This window comes from Elaeis guineensis, unplaced genomic scaffold (assembly GCF_000442705.2).
Source record: "Elaeis guineensis isolate ETL-2024a unplaced genomic scaffold, EG11 Super_Scaffold_1000045, whole genome shotgun sequence".
Taxonomy (NCBI): Eukaryota; Viridiplantae; Streptophyta; class Magnoliopsida; order Arecales; family Arecaceae; genus Elaeis; species Elaeis guineensis.
This window is the reverse complement of record NW_027332425.1, coordinates 5642846-5668634: the sequence shown is the minus strand read 5'-3', so window position 1 is coordinate 5668634 and position 25789 is coordinate 5642846.

The window sequence follows — 25789 nt, the reverse complement described above, 5'->3', positions numbered from 1 at the left end:
ATGGTCACACGAAGCCTTCGAACCGATCAGCCCTCCATGGGAGTGCTAGCTCGCGCAGTCGGCTTCTGAAGATAGATCTAACTTGATCTCCTTCTTCGATAATCTTGAATCTTTTTGATGTTGAGATAGATCAGAGGAGGATACTGGATGGTAGAGAAAAATTAGATAAAGGCTCTCTTCTCTTGATATTTTCTCACCCAAAAACTTAGAACAGTTCTAGATCTCTCACCGAGAGGAGAACGGTCTCCTCTTTTGTTCTGCCAAGGAAGAATGAAATCCACCCAAAGCTCACATTCTAAAGAAGTATTTTCACCTCACTTTCTCTTCAGTATCTCATAATAAAATCTCTCTGATTTGGCACATAAAAATATGGCCTTTTATGATTGTCGCCAAACCATATAAGACAGGATAAGGACTGGGAGTTTGTTACATTTAAACTATTTTGAATTTTAATTTAACTTCAACTTTTTTTCACCCTTATCTAACTTAAAGAGGGACTACTAAAAATATTGGATATGAAAATCAATTGAAAAGATTTTCTTTTCTCGTACACAATGGGCACTTTCAGAAGCTGCCAACATGTGGAAGGATATGGATAAGATTTTAATTTGAAATTTAAACTAATTTAAAGTCAAATCAAAACCAATCAATTTCTATCTTTAATGGATGATAAAATAAAGATTATTTTTTAATTTTCATATACACAATTGATTTTGTTGGTGAGAAAAGTGTGAGATAATTTGGTGGCACAAGGGAGAGAATCCCACTCATTTGGGACTCTAGGTTTAACCAATTGGATTTTTTCAAACCCAATCCAATTAGATCCAAATAAAATATGATGAATTAATCTAATTAAGCTCTATAATTAATTAAATTTATCAAATCAATAAATTAATTGAGCCATAGATCTGATCAAATAGGATCATTTCTCCCTTACGATTAGGTCATCTCATAACCTAATCAGATTGACCTGATTGAATCCAATTCAATCAAACTTGATAGACTTTAAATGCTCAATCAAATTAAGCTAATTATGATCTAATTATTAATTAATTCTCTATTAATGATAGAGTCCAAGTCAGTGGACTCTTCTCTAGAGTCTCCAGTGGGACTCTTCACCAGAGTCTCCATCCACTGGGACTCTTCAGATTAGCCATGTGATCGGAGAGAAACTTCTAATGTGTGACCATAGGTTCGAACCTAAGTCGGTAGCAAGAAACTGATTTCTGTACCAATCGAGAGTAACCATCTAGCAATGGTACCCGATATCTGGATAGGTCGAATGTATGCAAAGCAACACTCAAGAACCTATTTGGATATAGTTACCATATAATTCATCCCTTTGACCTTTGATGCCAGGATGACTTAGAGTTTAAACTGTCAATCTTAACAGTACATCCATTATGTGTCTCAACCTGATAAATCCTGTGACTCCTCACAAAGATTGCCCTGGCCAAGTCTTACTAAATTGAAACACAAAGCATTCTCTCCAATCTTTGGAGTTCAATTCCATCTTGACTGCACCGACTTCACAAGTACTTGACTATGCCCAGAAATCTTTCGATCCTGAATTAAAAATTAGGTAATCCGATACCAAAGCATAGTGAGTTGCTTGCAAGTCACCGTGGTGATCTCAGATGGAGGGACACTTATACCCATATCCTTTTGGAGTGACTCTTGACAGTAGAGTGCTCAAGTTGTCACATTTCAGTGAAATATACTCCTACATTTCACCTGCATGCCATACCAGCATCTCCATGCTCTTGGTTGAGGCCAACCAACCTATATGGCACACAATGACCTACACTTGATATGTCTATCGCCTAGTAATAGCATATCATTTAGTCGTAAACTCATTTAAGGACTAAATGATAAATCTTTCTTTATCGATTTAAAATAGTCCTAAGAACTTTCATCATAACACAGAAGTTTGATGTAGAAGATGTACAGCTTATGATGAAAATTATCAAATAAATATTTTATTAATTAATTCATATATAATTACATCAAATAACACAACCATCAACAGACTGACGATTAGCTTGAGACATATTTCTCAACAACTCTCATTGTACTAAAGTCAATCAGTACAGTATCATATACCCATCTTCATTTTGTGATCTTCAAATCCTTTACCACAAGGGATTTTAGTTAATGGGTCGTCAGGTTATCCTTTCCATCGATCTTCTGAAAGTCGATGTCACTCGATCTTCGATCTTCGAACAAGGTGGTACGATGCAGAATATGCTTTGTCTGCTGATGTACCTTCGGCTCCTTTGCCTGAGCTATGACTCCAGTCTATTGCAATAAAGCAGAACTGGATCATCGATGGAGGGTGCCACTCTAAGCTCGATGATAAACTTCTTCAGCCATATAGCTTCTTTTGCCAGTATCGGATGCCACGATGTACTCTGCCTCACAAACAGAATTAGCTATGGTGTGCTGCTTGAAATTTTTCAGCATACAGCTCACTATTTAGGGTAAAGATGTATCCCGACACGTTTTTACTATCATCACGATCTGACTGAAAATTAGAATTAATGTATCCATGAGTTTCAAGTTAGATTCTCCATAAATGAGCCACTGGTCTTTAGTATTTCTCAAATACTTATGGATGATTTTTGCAATCTTCCAATGGTTCTCACCTAGATTGATTGGTATCTGCTTACTACTCCTAGTGAGTATGCCACATCTGATCTTGTACATGTCATGAGTACATTATAGAATCCACTGTCGAGGCATATGAAATTCTACTTATACGCTCTCTCTCTTGAGGGGTTGTCGGACAATCCTTCTTCGAGAGAGAAATTCCATGCTATCGGAAGATAGCCTTTCTTGAAATTCTCCATGCTGAATCATTTCAGGTATGGTATCTATGTACATTGATTGGGAGAGTTCGAGTGGCCTCTTAGATCTATCTTTATAGATCTTCATCCCTAGGATATAGGCTGCTTCTCCCAGATCTTTATGGAGAATTTGACGACAGTCACACTTTTATTCTCTGTAATGCAGAGATATTATTCTCGATTAAGAGAATATCATTCACATACAAAATAAGAAATATAATTACTGAACCATTAACCCACTTATATATAACAGCTTCTCTCCATTCTTAATAAAACCATACGTTCTGATCACCTTATCAAAATATATGTTCTAACTCTGAGATGCTTGCTTCAATTCATAAATGATCTTTGAAGCTTGCACACCTTGGACTCGTCTGTAGATGTGAACCTTTCAGGTTGCATTATATACACCTCTTCATTCAGCTCTCTATTTAGAAAAGTATCTTCACATCTATTATCAGACTTCATAGTCCAGGTATGCCGCTATCACAAGCATGATCTGAATGGACTTGAGATTGCCACAGAAGAAACATCTCGTCATAGTCAATACCATAACATTGATGATACCCCTTGACAATCAGATAGGCTTTAAAGTCTAACCTTCCTATCTATGCCTCTTTTTCTTTTGAAGATCCACTTACACCCTATGGATTTTATCCCTTCAGGTGGATCAATCAATATCCACATATTGTTGATCTTCATGGACTCCATTTTGAATTTCATGGCTTCAAACCATTTTCAGAGTCGGACCTCTGCATTGCATCCATATAAGTGACTGGATCCTCATTGTTCTCATCGAGCTCAATAGGATCTCCATTCCAGACTAAGAAACCTAGGTATCTGTCTGGCTGATATGGTACTCTACGGATCGTCTTAAGGATGTTTGTATATCAGACTCTAGATTTGATCTTATCAAATTCGATTCAGATTCAGTTACTGTTGTCAGTTCTTCTACCTGTCGAACTTCATCAAGCTCGACTTTAGAGGCACTTGTTCCTTCATTAAGAAACTCTTTTTCCAAAAAAGTATGCCTTACTACTGACAAATATCTTTTGTTCAGTAGAGAGGTAAAAATAGTATCCATTTCCTTGGTGTACCCTACAAAATTACACTTATCGGATCTAAGTCCGAGCTTGTCGATTTGTAATCGTTTGACATAAGCCAGACACCCCCAGACCTTAAGGTAAGTGAGGTTCGACCTACGTCCTGACCATATCTTATATGGTATTTTACTAACTGACTTGCTTGAAATATTATTGAGCATAAAATAGGCTGTCTCAAGTGCATATCTCCAAAAATAGATCGGTAGACTTGCAAATCCTATCATGGATCAAACCATGTCCAACAAGATTTGATTTTTTCTTTTGAGATACCATTATGCTGTGGTGTTCCTGGAGGAGTCTATTGTGAGAGAATCCCATTCTCTCCAAGATATGTCAGAAATTTACTGAAAAGGTATTCACCCCTTCGGTCAGACCGAAGTGTCTTAATATATTTTTTAATTTATTTCTCTACTTCATTACGCAATTATTTGAACATTTCAAATGATTCGAACTTGTGTTTCATCAAGTAAACATATCCATACCTAGATAGGTCATCTGTGAATGTAATAAAATAGCTATATCCTCCTTTGGTACTAATGTTCATAGATCCACAAACATCACTATGTATTAGACCTAGAACTTCACTAGCTCATTCATCTTTTTCAGTAAAAGGTATCTTAGTCATCTTTTCAAGAAGACAAGACTCACAGATCGGCAATGATTCATAATCATTGATATTGAGGATATCTCTTGTGCTCATCTATTTATCCTGCTTTTGTTAATATGACCAAGCCTGCAATGCCAAAGGTAGGCATCAGTGACATTATCTAACTTTAGACATTTATTTGAAGTGTACATTACACTCATAGGCTGTGACAATACATAGATGCATTTCTTAATTATCCTCGTATTATTGTAACATCATTGATAATGATATCATAATAATCATTCTTTATTGATAAATTATAATCATCTTTGGCCAAAAGACCAACAGAGATTATATTCATCAAGAAAGATGAACAATAGTGACAATCACTTAAAATGATACTATTAGACTTGAAAACAAGCTCGACGACTCCGAAAGCCCGGATTGAAACTTGACTTCCATCTCTCATATTTAGGAATCTCTCATCATTCTTAAATTTTCTACTAACTTGAATCCTTGCAATGAATTGCATATGTAAACTGGACTTTTGGTATTCAATACCCAGGTAGTAGTGTCACATATGGAGAAATTACAAGGTGTTATCATATAAGTACCTTGATCAGCAACTAATTGCTCGTTTCACTTTAGCCTATTTGGATCATAGTCTGCTTGACTCGATTCAGCCATAAACTTTTTAGGTAGATTGAGCTCAAGCCATTATTTAACTTCCGATATTGACTATCGAAGTTGGGTCTAATAAGCTCATCACTGTCAAACAGTGAGTTAAACGATAAATTACTAGTCATTTCTAAAAAGAAAGGAAAACATAGATCTAATTAGTATATGAATTAATCAAGCCTAAAGATATGAACTTTAGTCTAAAGGTTGTCCCACTATTTTATATGAATTGGTAGCCTCTACCTCAATTTGAAAAATTACCTTAATTTTTAGCGGATACTAGAATCCATACAGACTGCATACAGGCTCGAGTATGGCTCGGCCAACCTATATGTATCTATGGATAGGTTCTCAATCAATTATTTCTTTAAATAATTTTTAGTAATCAGTTTTGTCCCAGATTTCATTTTAGTAGGTGATGGACCTCCACTGAAAGTTCTGGTTAGGTCCAACCATTAATATGAATCTACTCAGTGATTCTAACTAATAAATAATCAGGCTCGAGTATGGCTCGGCCAATCCAACCATTCATCAAATAGTACAATAGAGTCATCATATGATAAATAATAATTCCATCATTTAGAGAAACATCAGATGGATGGCACCTGCAATGTCAATCAGAAATAATCGATCCTTATCATTCACCTTAATGGGAGGCTATGATCTAGTTATCATCATAACTAGCTCATTTTATGGACCTAATAATTTAAAATTTGATTAACATAATTTATCAGAATTAAATACATAGACCAACTAATCTCAATCCTTCCACTAACTTCACCAAGTTAGATCAGGGTGGACTAAAAATAAATCGATCCAACTGATAAGTCATCAATCCTCTCACTAACTTTATAAAGTATGTCGAAGATAAAGACAAGTCGAACTAGGGGCACTTAAATCATTGAGCTGATTTTTAGTAAGCATGGGTCAACCCTAATCATTAAGCAATCTGATCAAAACTTGATTCACCATGTTGGCCAGGTAAGTGAGATCGGTGGGAGGGTATGCCATTAACTCATCATAGACTCAATCTATACGAGTAGCTCCCAATTAATGACTACCAGTCAAGACTACCAAACTTACCTTAGACACCAACTAGTTAATCAGTTTCAATTAGATCTACTTATGGATTTGGGTTCGACCGCTAGCTCAAGATCAAAGTCCATTTAGGTCTAATCAAAGATATAGACTCGACCAACTACAACTATTGTATTGACTTTAGAAAAATTCTGATTTAATCTAATTTCTCTTCTTAGTCCATTTGATCTTTGATTCTAACCCTAGGTCTAATCCAATTAGGAGGATCTGATCAAGCTAACCCATAAATCCATCATCCATATTTTATGTGAATGACATTAGATCTTTAATTCATAATTCTAGATCTAATAGGTTCAACTTAATTTTAATTAAGTTTGAGATTGTGGGTAGGGGTTCGGTATTTAAAAATAGTTTTAAATTTTATAAAATATTTTTGTAACTAATTTTATGTACAATCATTTAGATCTGAAACTTGAATCGGCTCATCTCTGGATTGAGCCAACTCATCACAATGGATTGACTAAGTTTCAAGACTTAGTTGACTCATTGATAATAAATTATTAATCATAATTTTTAGTCTGTAATAATGAGTCAGCTCAATAAAAATTGAGCTGAAAATCAGGGTCCTGAATCGATCCAAATAATACTAAGTCGACTCAACAGGCAAACTACAATAGTTACATTAACTTCAGATCAAAATAATTCTACATAAATAGTAATAAAATCAATGATAAATTACTTTAGAAATATTCTAAACATGTTTGTGATTCAAGATTTTATTTGTAAAGATTAGATGCAGCTACTTTTCATACAATGTATTATATACACAATCTTAGAATTTTGAGAAAAGTAAAATTTTCTTTTCGCATTCATCTTTATGGATATAGTCATAATGAAACCCCTATATATTATAAGAGGACCCAATTAAATAAGAAAAAGAGAGATCTAATCTCTATTACCTCCTATGATCGGACGGTCTGGTGACAAACCCGATCTGATTACTTTGCTACTCAGATCATCTAATCTAAATAATTTAGATCTAATCTAAATTATTTTAGATTTGATTATTATAGTTTGATCATACCAAAATCAGATAATAATCATCATAAATAAATTTTACATACTTCAAATTAAAATTAGATTTTATAAAGATCAGCACAAACTATGACAATCTTTGCACTGTAAGGGATAAACCTTACAGCAGGACAATCTTATATCAGTTTATGCAATCAGATCTATAACTAATTTTAGATTTAAATATCATATATTAGATATAATCTAAATTAAATTATAGATTTAAATGCATAAAATATCATGTCATATCAAGCCATGGCCTGATACCACTGTTGGGATGCGTAGGGGTTTCATGCATGCATTTCAAATTTTTTTTAATAAAATAATATTAGATTAAACTATTTAATCTATAAATATATGTATAAAATTTGATCTTAAAATTTGATAAATAAATTGATGACATAAATTTATATGCATAAAAATCTGAATCTAAAATAACAAGTATGTGAACCAAAAACAGTATTTAATAATAGATCTAATCTACCACTTCTAGGGTTCCGAACCCAATACCTGAGCATAAGTAGTCAAACTCTATGATTGAAAATATAGATCTAGAAGTTCTCTCTGATCGTTCACAGCTACACAAGCATCTGGTCTCTACGGATGGTCCACACGAAGCCCCTCACACCAATCAGCCCTCCATAGGAATGCTAGCTCGTGTAGTCAGCTTCTAAAGGCAGATCTAACTTGATCTCCTTCTTTGATCATCTCAAACCTTTTTAACATTGAAGATGGATCAGAGGAGGATGCTAGATAGTGGAGAAAATTTAGATAAATATTCTCTACTCTTTGGTATTTTTCTTACCCAAAAATCTAGAACAGTTCTAGGTCTCTCACCTGAGAGGAGAACGGTCTCCTCTTTTGTTCATGCCAAAGAAGAATGAAATCCACCCAAAGCTCATGTTCTAAAGAAGAATTTTCACCCCACTTTCTCTCAATAGCTCACAGTGAAAAGTTCTCTTAATTTGGCACACAAAAATGTGGCCTTTTTATGATTGTCGCACAAACTAGAGAAGACAGGATAAGGGCTGCAATTTGTTACAATTCAAATTATTTTAAATTTTAATTTAACTCTAACTTTTTCTCATCCTTATCTAACTTAAAGAGAGACCTACTAGAGAAAATTAAGTATAAAAATTAATTATAAAGATTTCTTTTTCTCGTACACAATGGGCACCTTGAGAAGCTGCTAATGTGTGGAAGGATATAGATAAGGTTTTAAGTTGAAATTTAAATCAATTTGAATTTAAATTAAAACCAATCAATTTCTATCCTTAATAGGTGACAAAATAAGAATTAATTTAAGTTTTGTCATATACAAACTGATTTTATGCAATGAGAAAAGTTGTGAGATAATTTGGATGGCGCAAGAGAGAGAATCCCACTCATTTAGGACTCTAGGGTTTAACCAATTTGATTTCTTTCAAACCCAATCCAATTAGATCCAAATAAAATATGATGAATCTAATCTAATTAGGCTCCTATAATCTTAATTAAATTTTATTAAATTAATAAATTAATTAAGTAATAGATCTGATCAAATCAGGATCATTTCTCCCTTACCAATTAGGTCATCTCATAACCTAATCAGACTTGACCTGATTGAATCTAATTTAATCAAACTTGATCCAGACTTTAATACTCAATCAAATTGAGCTAATTAATAATTTAATCACTAATTAATCTTTCATTAATGATAGAGTCCAAGTCTAGTGGGACTCTTCTCTAAAGTCTCCATCCAGTGGGACTCTTCAGTAGAGTCTCCGTCCAGTGGGACTCTTCACCAAAGTCTCTGTCTACTGAGACTCTTCAAATTAACTATATTATTGGAGAGAAACTTTTAATGTGTGTGACCCCATAGGTTTGAACCTAAGTTGGTAGCATAGAAACTGATTTCTGTACCAATCGGAGTAACTATCTAGTAATGATACCCGACGTCCGGATAGATCGAATGTATGCAAAGCAACACTCAAGAATCTATTTGGATATAATTATCATATAATTCATCCTTTTGACTCTTGATGCCATGATGACTTAGAGTTAAAACTATCAACTCTTAACAGTACATCCATTATGTATCTCAACCTGATAAATCCTGTAACTCCTCACAAAGATTGCCCTGGCCAAAGTCTTACTAAATTGAAACACAAAGTATTCTCTCCAATCTCTTGGAGTGGTCAATTCTATCTTAACTCATGCACCGACTTCACAAGTACTTGACTGTACCCAAAAATCTTTTGATCCTAAATTAGAAATTCAGATAGTCCGGCACTAAAGCAAAGTGAGTTGCTTGCAAGTCACCATGGTGATCTCAGATCGGAGGAACACTTATATCCATATCCTTTCAGAGTGACTCTTGACAATAAAGTACTTCAAAATTGATCACGTTCAGTAAAATATACTCCTACATTTCACCTGCATGTCATACCAGCATCTCCACGCTCCTTAGTTAAGAGACCAACCAACCTATATGGTACACAATGACCTACACTTGATATGTCTATCATCCAAGTAATAACGTATCATTTGATCATAAATTTATTTAAAGACTAAATGATAAATCTTCTTTTATTAATTTAAAATAGTCCTAAGGACTTTTATCATAACCAAAAGTTCGATGTAGAAGATGTACAAGCTTATGATGAAAATTATCAAATAAATATTTTATTAATTAATTTATATACAATTACATTAAATAGCATAATCGTCAACAGACTAACGATTGACTTTGAGACACATTTTCCAACAATCTACTCTAAAGAGTTTGTTTATTGTGTACAGTATGAAGGAACCAGATCTAAGATTTCAGGGTTAGATCTTGAAACCTTTTCAAGATCAGGCAGCAGAAGACTAAAATAAATCAAAATTTATTTTATAAAATTAGAAAATTTTTAGATCTAAGATCCTATTACATGATTATTATATGATATTAAATTAAAAATTAAAATATAAAGAATAAGAACTACATGTTGATCATATCAACATGTTTCTATACTATATCTAATGTATGTAGAATATAATAGATCAGATCTATTACTTTGCAAGTTAGATGTTCTAACTTTGCTGATCCGGGCTTGAGGATGATGTTGTGAGCCATACATGCATCCGTTCTCTAGGAGTTATCCACACGAGCCCACGAATCACGATCAGAAGTTCTGATCCAGAAAATCAGTATAGTATGCTAGTACTGCGCTGATCCTTCTTCGATGGTCGATCAGATACCTCCTTCTTCTTGATTTGGACTCTTCCAAAGATGAGAAGTAGGAGAAAGAGTTTTAGATCTGAGACATTCTTAGAAAACTTAAGAAGGAAGAAGGGAAGAGATGAACTCAGCAATCCTAGAAGAAGACCCTCTTCTTCTTCTCTTTGCTCTCTCCTAGACATCTAGTTTTGTGTCTATTATATCTCCATGCCCCAACTTTCTTTCTCCCTAATTTTTATACATCCCAAAGATCTTTCAAAGATATATAATTCATAAAAATTTCATGAAAAAATTTATTTTAAATAGAGAGATATGATAGAGTCCTTGTCTAGGTCAAATACCTAGTCAAGGTATATCCAAACAGGGCAAGATAAGGGGTGCCCAACTCTTAGGTACCCCCTCCTTTTTATGTGTGGACTACCAGAAAAAGGTGCATATTATGTGCTATAAAAGTCAAGAAAATCTTTAAAAAAATTTGAGTAAAATCAGTGCCATAAGGAAAGAGTTTTGGTTTCCTAAAACTCTATCTCATAGAATTTGAAATCCAAACTAATTCCTACTTTGACTTGATCCACAGCCACTTTCCATATAAGAGAGGAAGAGAGGAAACCTTTGGGCATGCGTGAAGACTTAGAAGAGAATATTTGTCACACAAAATAAGAGAGAGTGGGCATGGGATAAGAGAGAGTGGGTGTGGGGGCTAAGGTGGCGCAAGGTGGAATCCTAGTCTTACTAGGATTCAATCTATGATTTGTTTTAAATTTGGTTTCTCAAATCAAATCAAACTAAAATAAAATCAATCTAATTAAAATAGGTCTTAACCTAATTAAAAATCTAATTTAATCAGATTAAATTAGATTTAAATCTGATTTAATTTTTTAATCAAATTAAAAATTAGATTGACCCAAGTCCTAATTGAACTAGGACTAGTTTTACCTTGCACTTGGCTTATCCAATAAACCAATTGGACTTGATCCAATCAAGCTCAAACTAAATCTAATTAAATTATATTCAATTAGACTTAATCTTAACTCATTGGTTTAATTAAATTAAGCTAATTAGCAATCAAATTGCTAATCGATCCTCCTGCAATATTTGCACTAGGTTAAATGTCAATCGTATTGATCGTTTAACCCCAAAATGATTCTTAATCGTTGATCAACCATCCGATCGGATTGTGAACTCAAATGTATGTGATCTCATAGGTTCGAACCTAAGTCGGTAGTATAGAAATAAATTTTTGTACCAATCGAAGTGACCATCTAGCAATGGTACCCGATAGTCGGATAGGTCGAATGTGTAGAATAACATCCTTAGAACCCATGCGGATATAGTTTCCATATTATTCATCCCCTTGACCAAAATACTCATAGGATACCTCAGAGTTCAACTATCAACTTTGATCAGATTGTCCACATTATATTTCAAAATATCAAATCCATCTGATGGATTACCTTGGCCAAGGTTTTGCTAAATTGAAATACAACAACTCATTCTTCTCCAACTCTTGGAGTGGTCAATCCCATCTTGATCACACTCTGACTTCGCAAGTACTTGACTGTGCCCAGAAGCCTTCCATCATTGAATTAAAAATTCAGTTAGTCTAATACCAAAGCACAGTGAGTTGCTTGTAAGTCACTGAGGTGATCTCAGGTTTAAGGGACACTTATACCTATATCCCATCAGAGACATTCTCGACAGTAGAATATTCTGGAGTTGGTCACGTTCAATGACGATGTACCCTTACATCTCATCTGTATGCCATACCAATATCTCCACACTTCTTGATTAAGAGGACAACCAACCAATATGGCCTACAGCGATCTTTGCTCGATAGAAGCTGTCGTCCTTATTAACAGCCTATCATTTGATCATGAACAGTTTTAAGAACTAATCGATAAATCCTCTCTTTATCGAACCTAAATAGTTCTAAAGACTTCATCATAACAACAGAGTTCATTAGAAGATGAAACTTTATGATAAAAATAATAAAAATATATTTTATTTATTAACAAATCAATTACAATACAAGGTTGCTCAACCGTCAACAGGCTGACGATTAGCTTTTGGGACATATTTTCCAACACAGTATACTAACAGGCTGTGACTATTCGTAAATGCCATTTTTTTAGTTGTCCACATAATTTTGATATCATTCATAATAAAAGCATAAAATCATTAGACAATGGTGACAATCACTAAAATGATATTATTAGAATTGAAAATAGGTTCGACGATTCTTAAAATCAGGATTAGAAAATGACTTCCAACTCTAACATTCAGAAACCTCTTGATATTTTCAAACTTTCTACTAATCTGAAGTTGTTACAATAATTTGCATAGACTTTCAATATCCAATATTCAGATAGTAGTGTCATAGATAGAGAAATCACAAGACATTATCATATAAATACCTTGTTCAGCAATTTTTTGCTGATTTCTCTTCCTTAGTCTATCGGATCAAAAGACTCTACCAGATCAGGTTAATCTTAGACTCTTTATCAGTTCGGACTCATCATTAGCCCAAGCATGACTCTTTTATACATTCTTTTTTTTTTTATAAAAAATTATTGTTTCACTGAAGACACATCTTCAGAGGTGCGAAAGAACTCCTTCAACATTTAAAAAATTTTCTCCCATTGAGTATCAATGAATTTACAACTAAATTCATATTCTTCACTGCTCTCAAAAATCCCACACAGTGATACAATCATTAGGCCACTTTTGATAAGTGCCTTTGATCGCATCATGTATTTTGGATGTGGAAACTTTAGGTGCTGGATCTATAATCACATACAGGATCCAGTCGTGCTCTAGAACTATTTACAACTTTCGATACCATCTATCAAAGTTGGATCCTATAAATAAGTCACTATCAAACAGTGAATGGAACAACAGACATCTAGCCATAACTGAAAGAAAAATACAAGATCTATATGTTTATGAATTGATTAAGCATTAAGACTTGGACTTTAGTCTAAACGTTCTCCCACTATTTTATTTGAATTCATAGCCTCTACCTTCAATCCGATGAATTACTCTAATTCGTTAGTAGGTACTAGAATCCACATAGACTACACATGAGCTCGACTTTGATTGGATCACCCATGTACATCTATGGATAGGTTCTTAACCAATTATTTCATTAAATAATTTTTAGTAATTAATTTAGCCCCAGATAACTTTTTAGTTGACTTTGGTCTTCTCTGCAAGTCTTGGTTAGGTCCAACCATTAACATAATCATACTTATGAATCCAACTACCAAATAATTAGGTCCGATTTTGATCGGCTAATCTGACCACTTGACAGAGAGACTCGACTAAGTTATCATATTATTGAATGATAATTTCAATAGCAAATGAATACTAGGCCTTTGGGCCTCCAATGATCATCATACTAATAGACCCATTATCATCCAACTTAATGGGAGACTATGATCTAGTTATTCTCATAACTAACTTATTTTAAAGACCTAATAATTTAGAAGATTTTAATCAATTTAGAGAAGAGATGAGAAGAGATCAACCAATAAACCACAATCCTCCCACTAACTTCACCAAGTCATTGAATTAGATTAAGGTCATACTAGTTGAACTAGCATCTAGATCAGTCATACTGATCAACCTTAATGACATAGGTCAGCTTGAATCACTTAGCGATCTAATCAAGACCTAATCCATCAAATTGGCCAGGTAAGTGAGATTGATGGGAGGGTCTGCTAAGCTTGCCTTAAACACTATTGAAATGGTCAGGTAAGCTGCTCCCAATTAAAAATCATCGATCAAAATGTCGAACTTACCTTAGATACCAATTGCTTAATTACTTTCGATGGGACCAACCTAATGATTCAAGTTCAACCACTGAGCTATAATCAAAGTTCATTTGGTCTAATCAAAGATATGAACTTGACCATCTACAACTATTGTATTGATTCTAGAGAAATCTTGATTTAATCTAATTTAATATTTGGTTAGATTTAATCAATTTCTCTAGTTAGTTCATTAACTCTTTGATTCTAACCTTAGGTCTAACCCAATTAAAAGGATCTGATTTGAGCTAATCCATGCCCCCATATTTTATACGAATGATATTAGATCTTTAATTCACAATTCTAGATCTAATCGATTCTATACTTAATTCTCAATTAAGTTTAGCATCAACATGGGTTTAGGTTATGGTTTGAAATAATTTCAATCTTTTTATTTTGTAAATAATTTATAATAAATTTTATATAAAAATTTTTTATTCTGAAATTGGATCAACTCAATTAATAGTAAGCAAGCTACACAAAGAGACTGAGTCAACTCAGTTCAAAACTGGGTCGGCTTAGTAATTGTGTGAGCATGATTCAAAGAGTTTCAGATCTGAAAATTTTTATATAACACTAAAATAAAATCAATCATAAACACCTTTTAGATCATATCTAAAATATTTTATGATTCAAAATTTTATTTTTTTATGATTAAAATAATTTTAATCATATAGATTAGATGTCTTATATTTCATACAATTTTGTATCACATACAACAAATCTAAGATTTCAAGATCAAGATTTTATAGAAAAGTAAGTTCTTCTTTTTACATTTTTCTTCATAAAATCTAATCATATGGCATCTCTACACGTCATAAGAGCATCCCATCAAATGAAAAGAGAGGGTCTTTAAATCTTTCTTGCTCCTATGATCGGATGGCCTGGTGATCAACCCAATCCAAGTACTTGCTAATCGGATCATCTAATCTAATCACATATCATATATGTATGAATTTAGATCTAACCTAAATTATATCAAATCTAATTATAATTTTAGATCACATCTAAATTAAATCATAAATATAACATGTATGATATAAAATCAGATTTTATCAAAAATCAGCATAAACTAGGACAACCTTTTCACTATAAGAGATAAACCCTACAATAGGACAACCTTATATCAGTTTGTATGATCAATCATTAATTAAATTTAGATCAAAATATCATATATCAGATCTAAATTAAATTAAATTTCAAATTTAATATGCACATAAATCATATTATAACAAACCTAGGCTCTGATACCACTGTTGGGATGCATAGGCAATTTCATGCATGTATTTCTAATTTTTTGAAAAATTATAGTGGAAGACCATTAGATTAATTAAATTAATCTAACATGTATATGATTTAATCATCAAATCAACCTACTCTAGGATCTATGACATGTTATATTGCATATAAAATCTGAAAAATACTGAAGATAAAATTAGCATGCATGCATGTGAGCAGTAGATCACATCTACTTCTAATTAGAGTTCAGAACTCCATACCTGATTATGAGTTAACAATCTCTACTATTGAAAGATATGGTGGAAAAGATCTTTGCTGGTTGCTCACAGCTACACATGCGTCTGGCCTCTATGAAAAATCCACTCGAAGCCCCGATCTGATTGGTCCTCTCGAGAGTTCTAGCTCACGCGAAGACCTTCTTCTTGGCTGATCTGAATCTTTTCTTCAAATCTCTAAAACCTTTCTAAAGATTGAAGATGAACTTATGGAGGAGATAAAAAGTAGAAGAAATATTGAGATGAAAATAATTTTTTTCTATTTTATTCTCTCTTCCCAAACTCTTATGACCAAAAATCTGAAATTCAAATTTTTATGCACACCCCAAGAGAGAGGATCCTCCTCCCTATTTTTCATACTATGAACTATGCCCAAACTTCTACAACATGAAGAGCTCTCTTCTGGTATCTTACACACCCAAAAGAAACCACAAAAGTTCCTTTTATAGGCATGTAAAAAGGTGAGATGAAGAGTCCTAGTGATCCTAGACTCTTATAGGATTTCACCTCCCTTCACAATTCCACATCCCAAAATATATCAAAAAAATATGGGATGCCCCTTTCCATATTTTTCTATAGTAAATCAATTCTTTAACTGATCTTTCACAAAAAATATTTATAAAATGTCACACATATAAGGAGAAAAAAATTTATTGGCATGGAGAGGTTGATCTGCATGAGAACAGATTCTCCTAATAAAGAATATTTTGAAATCTAATTTTAGAATCTTTCTTTTATCAAAATTAATTTAGATTTGGATATGAGTGAAAGGACTCTTTGGTGTGAAAAAATTTCACACAAAACAATTTTGTGTTTAGAGATATATGGCGTGCAAACTGGGTTGGCACAAAGAGAAGAGTCCTATTCCAATAAGAACTCCTAATTTTCTTATTTGAATCCAAACCAAATCACATCTATTTTAACCCAAATAAAATATATAAAACTTAATCTAATTAGGTTTATAAATTTTTAGTCAAATTTTAATTAAATTAAAAATTGATTAAACTAAAGTTCTGATCAAATCAGACACAATCTTTCCTTAGCGATTAGGTCATCTCATAACCTAATCGGGACAAATCTAATTGAATCTAATTCAATTAGATTTTATTTAATCCTCTTTACTGAATAAAATTGAGCTAATCAATAATCTAATTACTAATTAATCTTTCATTAATTTACTAACACTTGATGAATTAATTTATTATAATTTTTGCATTAGATTAACCATCAATCGAATTGACAATTAAGCCCTTGAATGATTCTCAATCATTGATCAGTCAAAAACTTTTTTTGAGTGTGACCCCATAGGTTCAAACCTAACCTAGTAATACAAGAATATCTTTCTAAACCAATCGATGTAACCATCTAATAATGATGACCTGATGTCCGGATAGGTCGAATGAAGGTGAAGCAACATTCAAGAATCTATTGACGTATGGTTACCGTATAATTCATTCTTTTCATCCTAATACTCGAGGATGACCTAAGATTTAACTGTCAAATCTAAATAAGTCATCCACATTATATTTTAATCTTTTTCAAATCCATCATATGGATTATCCAGGCCCAGGTTTTATTAAATTGAAATACACTGATGCATATCTCCTACTAATTTAGAGGGATCAATCTCATCTTGACTCACACATCGACTTGACAAGTACTTGACTGCACCCAGAAATCTTTCATCACTGAATTAGAAACTTAATTAGTCTGGTACCAAAGTATAGTGAGTTGCTTGCAAATCACCATGGTGATCTCAGATCAGAGGGATACTTATACCCATACCCTTCGTGAGCTACTCTTGATAGTAGAGTGCTCCACAGTTGGTCATGTTCGATGATAATGTACTCCTATATCTCACCTGCATATCATACCAGTATCTCCATACTATTTGATTGCGAGAATAACCAACGCATATAGCATGCAACAACCTTCACTTGATATCGCTATCGTCCTAGTAATAGTATATCGTTTGGTCGCAAACCAGTTTAAGGACTGTTAGTGCAGAATTCCGTCAACACTGGAGAAGCTAGAGTTGAGATGATCGTGGCCGCCATCGGGACCTGCAAGGGAAGTCTAAATCAGAGTTGGGGGTGCTCCAGCAAGATCCTCCGACGCTCAAGTCAATACTCTGCTTCAACAGAAATGGAGCACTCAAATAGGATTTTGGCAGAGTTTCGAGATAGAATTTTGAGCTTAGAGAAGAACGTATCTGGAGATCCCTTTTTGTAGATGGAGAGCGTAACTGATTGACAGCGATGTCTATAACCGCCTGGTAGTAGGCCGTTCGAGGCCACGCAGAGTTTGTTACAGAGAGTAGTAGTGTCAGGGGGCCGTTCAGGGGCACATGGAGTTTGTTATGGAGAGTAAAGTGCTGTCTATTGTCACGACTTGCCAGGGAGTAGTGGGGTCATGTGGAATTCGTTACAGAGAGTGGAGTGGGGTAGTGGCCATTGTCGTGACTTGTCAGAGAGTTCGGGCCTGACGACTGAAGCTCGGCTGGGATGTCTGATGGAGCAGAATGGCTTTCTGTCTCTGCAATTTAAGAGAAGCTCGGACGGTCGAGGGAGTTCAGAAAGATGCCACATAAGGTCGGAAGTCAGAAAAGCCCTGGAAGGGTCGGCCTTTTACAAACTTCGACTGGGGGTATTTTATACCCAACACCAGTCTCCCTACTTTCGAGTTCGGATTCTGAATGAAGAAAGTACAAAAAAATTTTCAAAGCCGAAGTCGCCTCCCTTGTTTTCGCACTCGATTATTTCCAGATATTTTAGCATTTGATGTGCTGGTGCCGGAGCCTTTTCAAATCGAGGTGATCCAAAAAGGTTTTTTTGAAATTTCTGCTAGAGCATTGCTCTAGGTATGGTGCAATAATGGCTCTGTTAGCTGTCAGCCGCTTTCAGCCGCCTGCCATGGTGAGTAGGACACACGACGAGTGTAGGTCGGTCAGAGGAGATCCGCAATCATTACTGCATCGGGCCCTGTTGCCTATTTAAATCCGCTCCCCTCTTCTAGGGATTTCACTTTGCATGAGAGTCCTGTTGGTGCCCTTCTTCTTCCCCGAGAGTTCCATCCCTCTCGGCCTTAGGCATTCTTCAAGTCGATCCCCATCTCTGCATCTCTGCCCCTCTCGGACCAGCCTAGGTTAGTTCCAGAACTCTCCTCTTCTCCTTTTTTTTTCTTTTCTGCTGTTCTTCTTCGATTTTTCCTCCTTTACATTCTGCCTGTTCAATTTTCCACGAGCACCCCATCTCTTATTGTTCTCAATTTTTTCAGAATTTTTAGGGTTTTCTCTTGATTCAAAATATCCTTCCACACTTCCTCCTCTAGTAGTTCTAGGAGTTCGTCCATTCTAGTCCCACAAAATCCTAGCTCTGTAGAAAATCTCGTCTGATCTTTATACTAGACACCTCCCCAGCTCTCTAACTCTAGAGAAACTTTCACTGATTAGGATTCAGTACGGGATTCCTCCAGAGTACGAGCTGGAGCTTCCCGAGCCAACTGGCCGGGCTAGCGCTCCTCCCCTGGCTGCTTTTGTTTATACCAAGAAGCTTTCCATGCCGGGCTTCAACTTCCAATTCTGTCTTTTGTCATCGCTCTCTTCCACTTTTTAAATATTTCTTTAGTTTCTATAGTGCCGAACTCCTTTAGATTTCTGATAGGGTTTCTTTCCCTCTGTCGTCTAGCCGAAGTCCAGCCAACCCTTTTTTTGTTTAGGAATTTCTATACCTTCAAGCGTCACCCTTCGACAAAGGACTGGTGGTACTTCTCCTCCCAGTTTGATAGAAAGGGGTTGTTGAAAGGTGCCCCCTCTTCTATCCACAACTGGAAGGAGAGGTACTTCTACGTCCGATGTCCGACCTTGGAGCTGGGATTACCCCCTAGGGCTCTCTGAGGGATTCCGTCCGTCGGGCTTCTAGCTTGGGAAGGGATGACCTCGAAGCCTCCAATAAGCTCGAGGCCTATCCGGCTCCCCTCCTCTCTGACCTTCTGAAGGAACAACTCTTATTCAACGTCGGCCTAAGCCCTCTTAATCCTGTCGGTACTATTGTTATATATATATATATATATATTATATATATTGTTGCTTCCCCTTTCTCTTATTCTATTTTTGAGCCATGTCGATCTTCTTTTATTGCAGACATGGACACAGGCGTGGCTCAGAGGTTAGCCCAGGGTCTCAAGACCCACAAGAGAAAGGTGCTGCGACTTCAGGATCGACGAAGAGAGCTAGGACCGGAGAGACGAGCTCGACCATGCCTGCCCAGGTGTCTGTTGCTATCGACGCTCCCTCTGACGTCGAGCTCGAAGTCCCCCGAGCCTCTTCAAGGAGCCCCCCCACCGAGGTTTCTGCTCTAGAGGCTCGTCCCGAGGGGGCACTGGGGGTCAAAGGAGGAGAAGGAAGAAGACCCTGGCCCATAAGAGCCGCAGCCGCAAGGCTGCCATCGAGGGGGCCGACGGCTCCGAGGAAGATTTGGAGGAAAATTCCTTCAACAATAGGGATTTAATAAAGAGATTGGTCGAAGGGTGCATTCTGCCCGAGGTCATCCACAGGATTGTCCATGCTGATCTTGAGCAGCGGGTCTGGGACTCTCTGGGATCCTTTCTCAAGGTAGGTCAATTCATTTTTTTCTTCTTCTTGCTTCTTTACTTAGTTTACTCCTTAGCTTTTATATTGACTCCCCGACCACTCTTGCAGATTGGACACCAGCTCATCGCCAACATCAAGACGATGAAGAACGCCAAGAAGGAGGTACCCAGGCAGAGGAAGGTCGCCTGGCCGAGGCCGCCCACCTCAAGGAGAAGATTGCCAAGGTCGCAAGTCTCCAGGAGGCGTTGCAGGAGGAGGGGCAAACCTCATCCGAACTAAGGGCCGCCTTGGAGGAGGAAAGAAAGAAGGCTGAGGTCTCCGAGCTAAAGGCACAGGTCTCCAAGCTGAAGGTGCAGATCCCATCCCTAGTCTTGGAGGTAGGGGCCCGAGCAGTGGAGGAGTTCAAGACCTCCTCCGAGATGGAGGATCTACAGGTCCAGTTCGGCCAGGATGCCTTCATCAAGGGCTTCGAGCTCTGTCAAGAGAAGGTGGCCAAAAAGTTTTTCGAACTGGACCTCGGCTTCCTGGATGAGGTATCCGACGATGAAGCCAGACCTTCCAAAGCCACTGCCAGTCCTCCTCCAGTCGGGACCTCTTCGACTGCCGCGGCTGCCGCGATTGACCTTTTGGGGCACCGAGCCCCTTCACTTCTGTCCCAGAGATCCAAAACCTCTAATTTTGTATTTTCCTTTGTGATAGTTTTTTTTTCGTTCTTTTGTACTTAAAAACTATTTAATCAATAAAATCAGATTCTTCTTTACAGAGAGCTCCTTTTTCTTCTTCTGCATTCTTTTCCTTCTCTTTTGTCTTCTTGCACTAATTTGAGTTGTGGCACTCTTATCTCCCAACGACAGTGCCCTGTCGAAGCTCTTCTCCTACTACAGGGGATTCCTCTGAAGTCGATGATCCGAGACCTCAGAAGGAAAGTTCGTCACTTAATGAAGAAATCCAAGAAGCTGGATGACGAACTTCATCGACTGAGGAAGAGCCATTCGGAAGTCACTACGGAGGCTACTCACTTTCGAGACATCCACAAAAAGGGTTTCATGGATGACACCCGAAGGAAGGTCGACTTCGTGGCGGAGCTTGAGAAACTCTAAAAATGCACCAGCGATCAATCTTGGACTCAGGCTTCCAAGATCAGCTCTCTTGAAGTTGAGCTGGTGGCTGCACGGGAGAAGATCGGCCAGTTGGAAGGGAGCTCATCCTGGCTCGCAACTCAGGCTGACCACGATCGAGACTGGTCGAAGAAATTCTCTGATCTTCAAAAGCAGCTGCAGGATGCCGAGGCAAACTATAACGCCACCGAGTCAACTGGTGCGGGCAAATAGACGACTACCGAAGGAAGCTCAAGATGGCGACCGACGAAGTTGCCCGCCTTTAGAGGCAATTGTCTGAGAGAGTCCAGGCCATCTCTGCACAAGGCTCTGACGAGCTCTGCTCCTTAAGGGGGACCATGGAAGAACTATCTGTGGCCCTTGGGCAGGAGAAGGCCGAACTACAGCGACTGAAGATTCAGCTGGCCTACGAGCAGCAGGCGATCAAGGTTGCCGAGGCAGAGTCCGAGGTTCTGAGGAAGAGGCTTCGGGAGTCGGAGGGTGAAAGCTGGCAGTTCCACCAGATGTACTGGGAGATGCTGCTAAGAAAGATGGAACTGGAAGAAGTTGAAAACTTAAAGCAATCCCTAATAATGACTGAATTGAGAGCTTGAGTTGGAAGAAGTCGAGCTTCCTTAGAGCTTCTTTTACCTTTTGTTCTTCCATGTATTCTTTTTTTTTCTTATCATTTTTCTTTTTTGGCCTTCAAAGGCTTTGTAATGTACACTTCACTAATGAAATGAAAAAAAAAAATTTCATTACCTTATCCATTCTTGCATTAAGTTATCATTTATCGAACTTCATTTGTCTTTTGTCTTATTCGATGTGACGTGTTTGAAGGTTCCTAGTCGTCGCCGTGTTGATTCGCCCTTAAGGATTGAAAATTTTCGACAAGGGTTTTCTTCCTCATTGAGATGAGGTCCTTGAGTCTTAGCCTTCTAAGGCTTTGTAATGCACACTTTACTAATGAAATAAAAAGGAATATTTCTTATACCTCATCTATTCTTGCATTAAGTTGTCGTTTACCGAACTTCTTTTATCTTTTATCTTGTTTGATGTCAACATTGTTTGGAGGTTCCTGATCATCGTCGTATTGATTTGCCCTTTTTATTCATGATCTTAGATCTTTTCGAGGCCATTTGAGTTTGACGCTTCCTCCCGGTGCTCGAGCTTGGGGGCCCGAACTTCTCGTTACCTTGAGGAAGTCGATTTTTCCTCGGCCTGTGTTAAGTTTCCTCTTATAGACTGAGGGTTTTTGATAAGAGTTTCCTTCCTTATTAAGATGAGGTCTCTTGTGTCTTTGATGTAGTTTGTTTTTCCCTTATCACTGGTGTAGTTCGTCGCTTTCTCTTTTTATCTCCCCCTCCCCTTTTTTTATATTTGGGCGAGGGTTTTCCTTTGCTCTTAGCGGGTTGTAGGGATGTAGAGGAGCCATTGAAGAGGCTTTTCTCTTCATCCGGTCTTGAATGACCAGGTCTTCATTTGTGTCAAGATGAGGTTCTCCTCCTATTCCCGACACAATCAATTTAGCTCATGCTAGGATGAGATTTTTCTCCTATTCCTAACAAGGCTGTGGGGCACGTAAGGACCGTTGCAAGGGCCTCTCCCCCCATCCGATCTCTAAATAACCGAGCCTTCGACTTTGCTCATATTAGGATGAGATTCTTCTCATGTTCCTACATGGCTGTGGGGGCACATAAGGTCGTCGTAAGGACCTCTCTCCCCATCTGATCTTTAAATAATCGGACCTTCGACTTTGCTTTTGTTAGGATGAGGTTCTCCTCCTATTCCTAACATGACGTGGGGGGCACATAAGGGCATTGTAAGGGCCTCTCCCTCCATCCAGTCTTTAAGTAACGGGCCTTCGACTTTGCTCATGTTAGGATGAGGTTCTCCTCCTGTTCCTAACATAGCTGTGGGGCACATAAGGCCGTTGTAAGGGCCTCTCCCCTCATCCGATCTTTAAGTAATCGGACCTTCGACTTTGCTCATGTTAGGATAAGTTCTCCTCCTGTTCTAACATGGCTATGAGGACACATAAAGGCCGTTGTAAGGGCCTCTCCCCCATCCAGTCTTTAAATAATCAGGCCTTCGACTTTGCTCATGTTAGGATGAGATTCTCCTCCTGTTCCTAACATGGCTGTGGGGGCACATAAGGGCCGTTGTAAGGGCTCTCCCCCATCCGGTCTTTAAATAATCGAGCCTTTGACTTTGCTCATGCTAGGATGAGGTCCTTCTCCTATTCCTAACATGCTTAGTTTCGATTGTCGGAAGGAGCTACTCCCTGTCATTATGAGCTCATGCCAAAAGAAAAGATATGCAAATATGAAAGAAACTTTTATTTAAGGCAAAGTTATTGGTAATACATTCATAGATTTTTCGAATCCCATAGCCGTAGAAGGTCTGCTCCCCATCGGGGTCCTCCAGAGATGGAGTTGATGATCCAATTGGAGGCAGATCTTCAGGCTGCTCCTCCCTCCTTGGCGGCTCTGGTTGCGACAGGGCCTCGGTCGATCTTTCCTACCTTCAGGTCGGCGTTGAATGAATCTGTTGAGCCGATCTCATCTGATGAGCTCCTTGATCTCATCTCGGAGCTGAATGCACTCCTCCATGTCGTGGTCGTGGTCACGATGATAGAGGCAGAACTTGTTAGGGTTGCACTTTTGGGGTGTGGTGCATCCTTTCCGGCTCGACAGCTGCTCCCTGACCTCCATCAGCACTTGGGTTTTCGATGCGTTGAGAGGGGCGTAGCTGTGGAATCTTTCTGGGGGAGAGCCCCGTCGAACTCTGCGGTCCGGGCTTCTTCACCTACGAGCTCGGGGAGGAGTCTAGATATGCTTGTGTTCAGAGGGAGTTTGAGAACATGGCCGAGCTTCACTCGGCCCTTTTTCAACTGCGGGCTTGTTGGAGTCTCCACCTGCCGCTCCTTCACGGCCTCCTCCTTCATCTTGAAGGCTTCTTCCACTCGGGGCATATCCTTCGGCCTGAGTCAGCAAATCAGCAAAGTCTCTGGGATACTTTTTTCAGGAAAATAGAAGATCGTTCTTTGAAGACCACCCTTCAGGGTGGCCATCGCGATCGATTGGTCCAAGTTCCGAACCTCCAATGTGGCGATGTTAAAATGGTTAACGTAAGCTCATGGGATTCTTTCTCCTTTTGCTTGATGTTGATGAGGACTTCGAACCTCTCCGGAGATGTCGGCTGCTGACGAAATGAGCAACGAACTAGTGGCTCATCTGATCAAAGGAAGATAGTACCCGACTTCAGTGTCGAGTATCAATTTCTTGCTGCTCCCTTCAAGGTAACGGGAAGGCTCGACACAGGATGGCGTCTAGCGCGCCATGGAGCAACATCATTATCCGAAAGGCCTCCAGGTGGTCAACCGGATCGAGGTCCCGTCATAGCTTTCGAATTGGGGGAGCTTGAAGTTCGACGGGATTGGCTCCTGCATGACCATTTGAGAGAAAGGAGGGTCAGTGCAGACGTCCTCACCATAAGCAGTGGGAGCATGGTGGAGCTCTTCGATCCGTCAGTTCATCTCCTAAAATCTTTGATCTAAGAAGTCCTCTCGACTGCGAGTCTTGAGGATTTTCTGGTGGAACAGAGGTAGAGACTCTCTAGGGGTGGAATCGTGATCGGACGGAGGGCTCTCCACCTTCTGCTTCCCTTTTCCTGGGGAAGACAGGGCGACTTGCCCAAGTGGCCTGCATAGTCGCCAGATTCTAGAACTCTGGCGATGCTCTTTCCAGCCGCACTGATACCTGCGACTGCTGCTGCATGGCCTGCACTGCTTGATGAGGCCCCTGACCTGCTGAACCAGCAAGTCAAACTGCTCCATGCCGACTATCGTCGTTGGAGGAGGAGGAGCCTGGAAATTGGAGACAAGATCGGAGCTTGCGGAGCTCACTGAGATCTGGCCGCAGAGGTCATGGATCGCCTGGTGGATGCCTTTGGGGAGGCATCAGGTGGAGATCTAGCAGGAGAAGGAGAAGAAGATGTCGGAGAGATGATCGAAGACAATCTTGTTGAGCACTCCTTTAAGAACAAGAGTACTGTGAAGACACACCGCCCTTCCTCTAGCACCAATTCTGTTGGTGCAGAATTTCACCGATGTCGGAGAAGCTGGAGTTGAGATGACCGCGCCGCCGTCGGGACCTGCAAGAAAGTCTAAATCGGAGTTGGGGGTGCTCCGGCAAGATCCTCCGATGCTCAAGTTAGTACTCTGCTTCAACAGAAATGGAGCACTCAAAT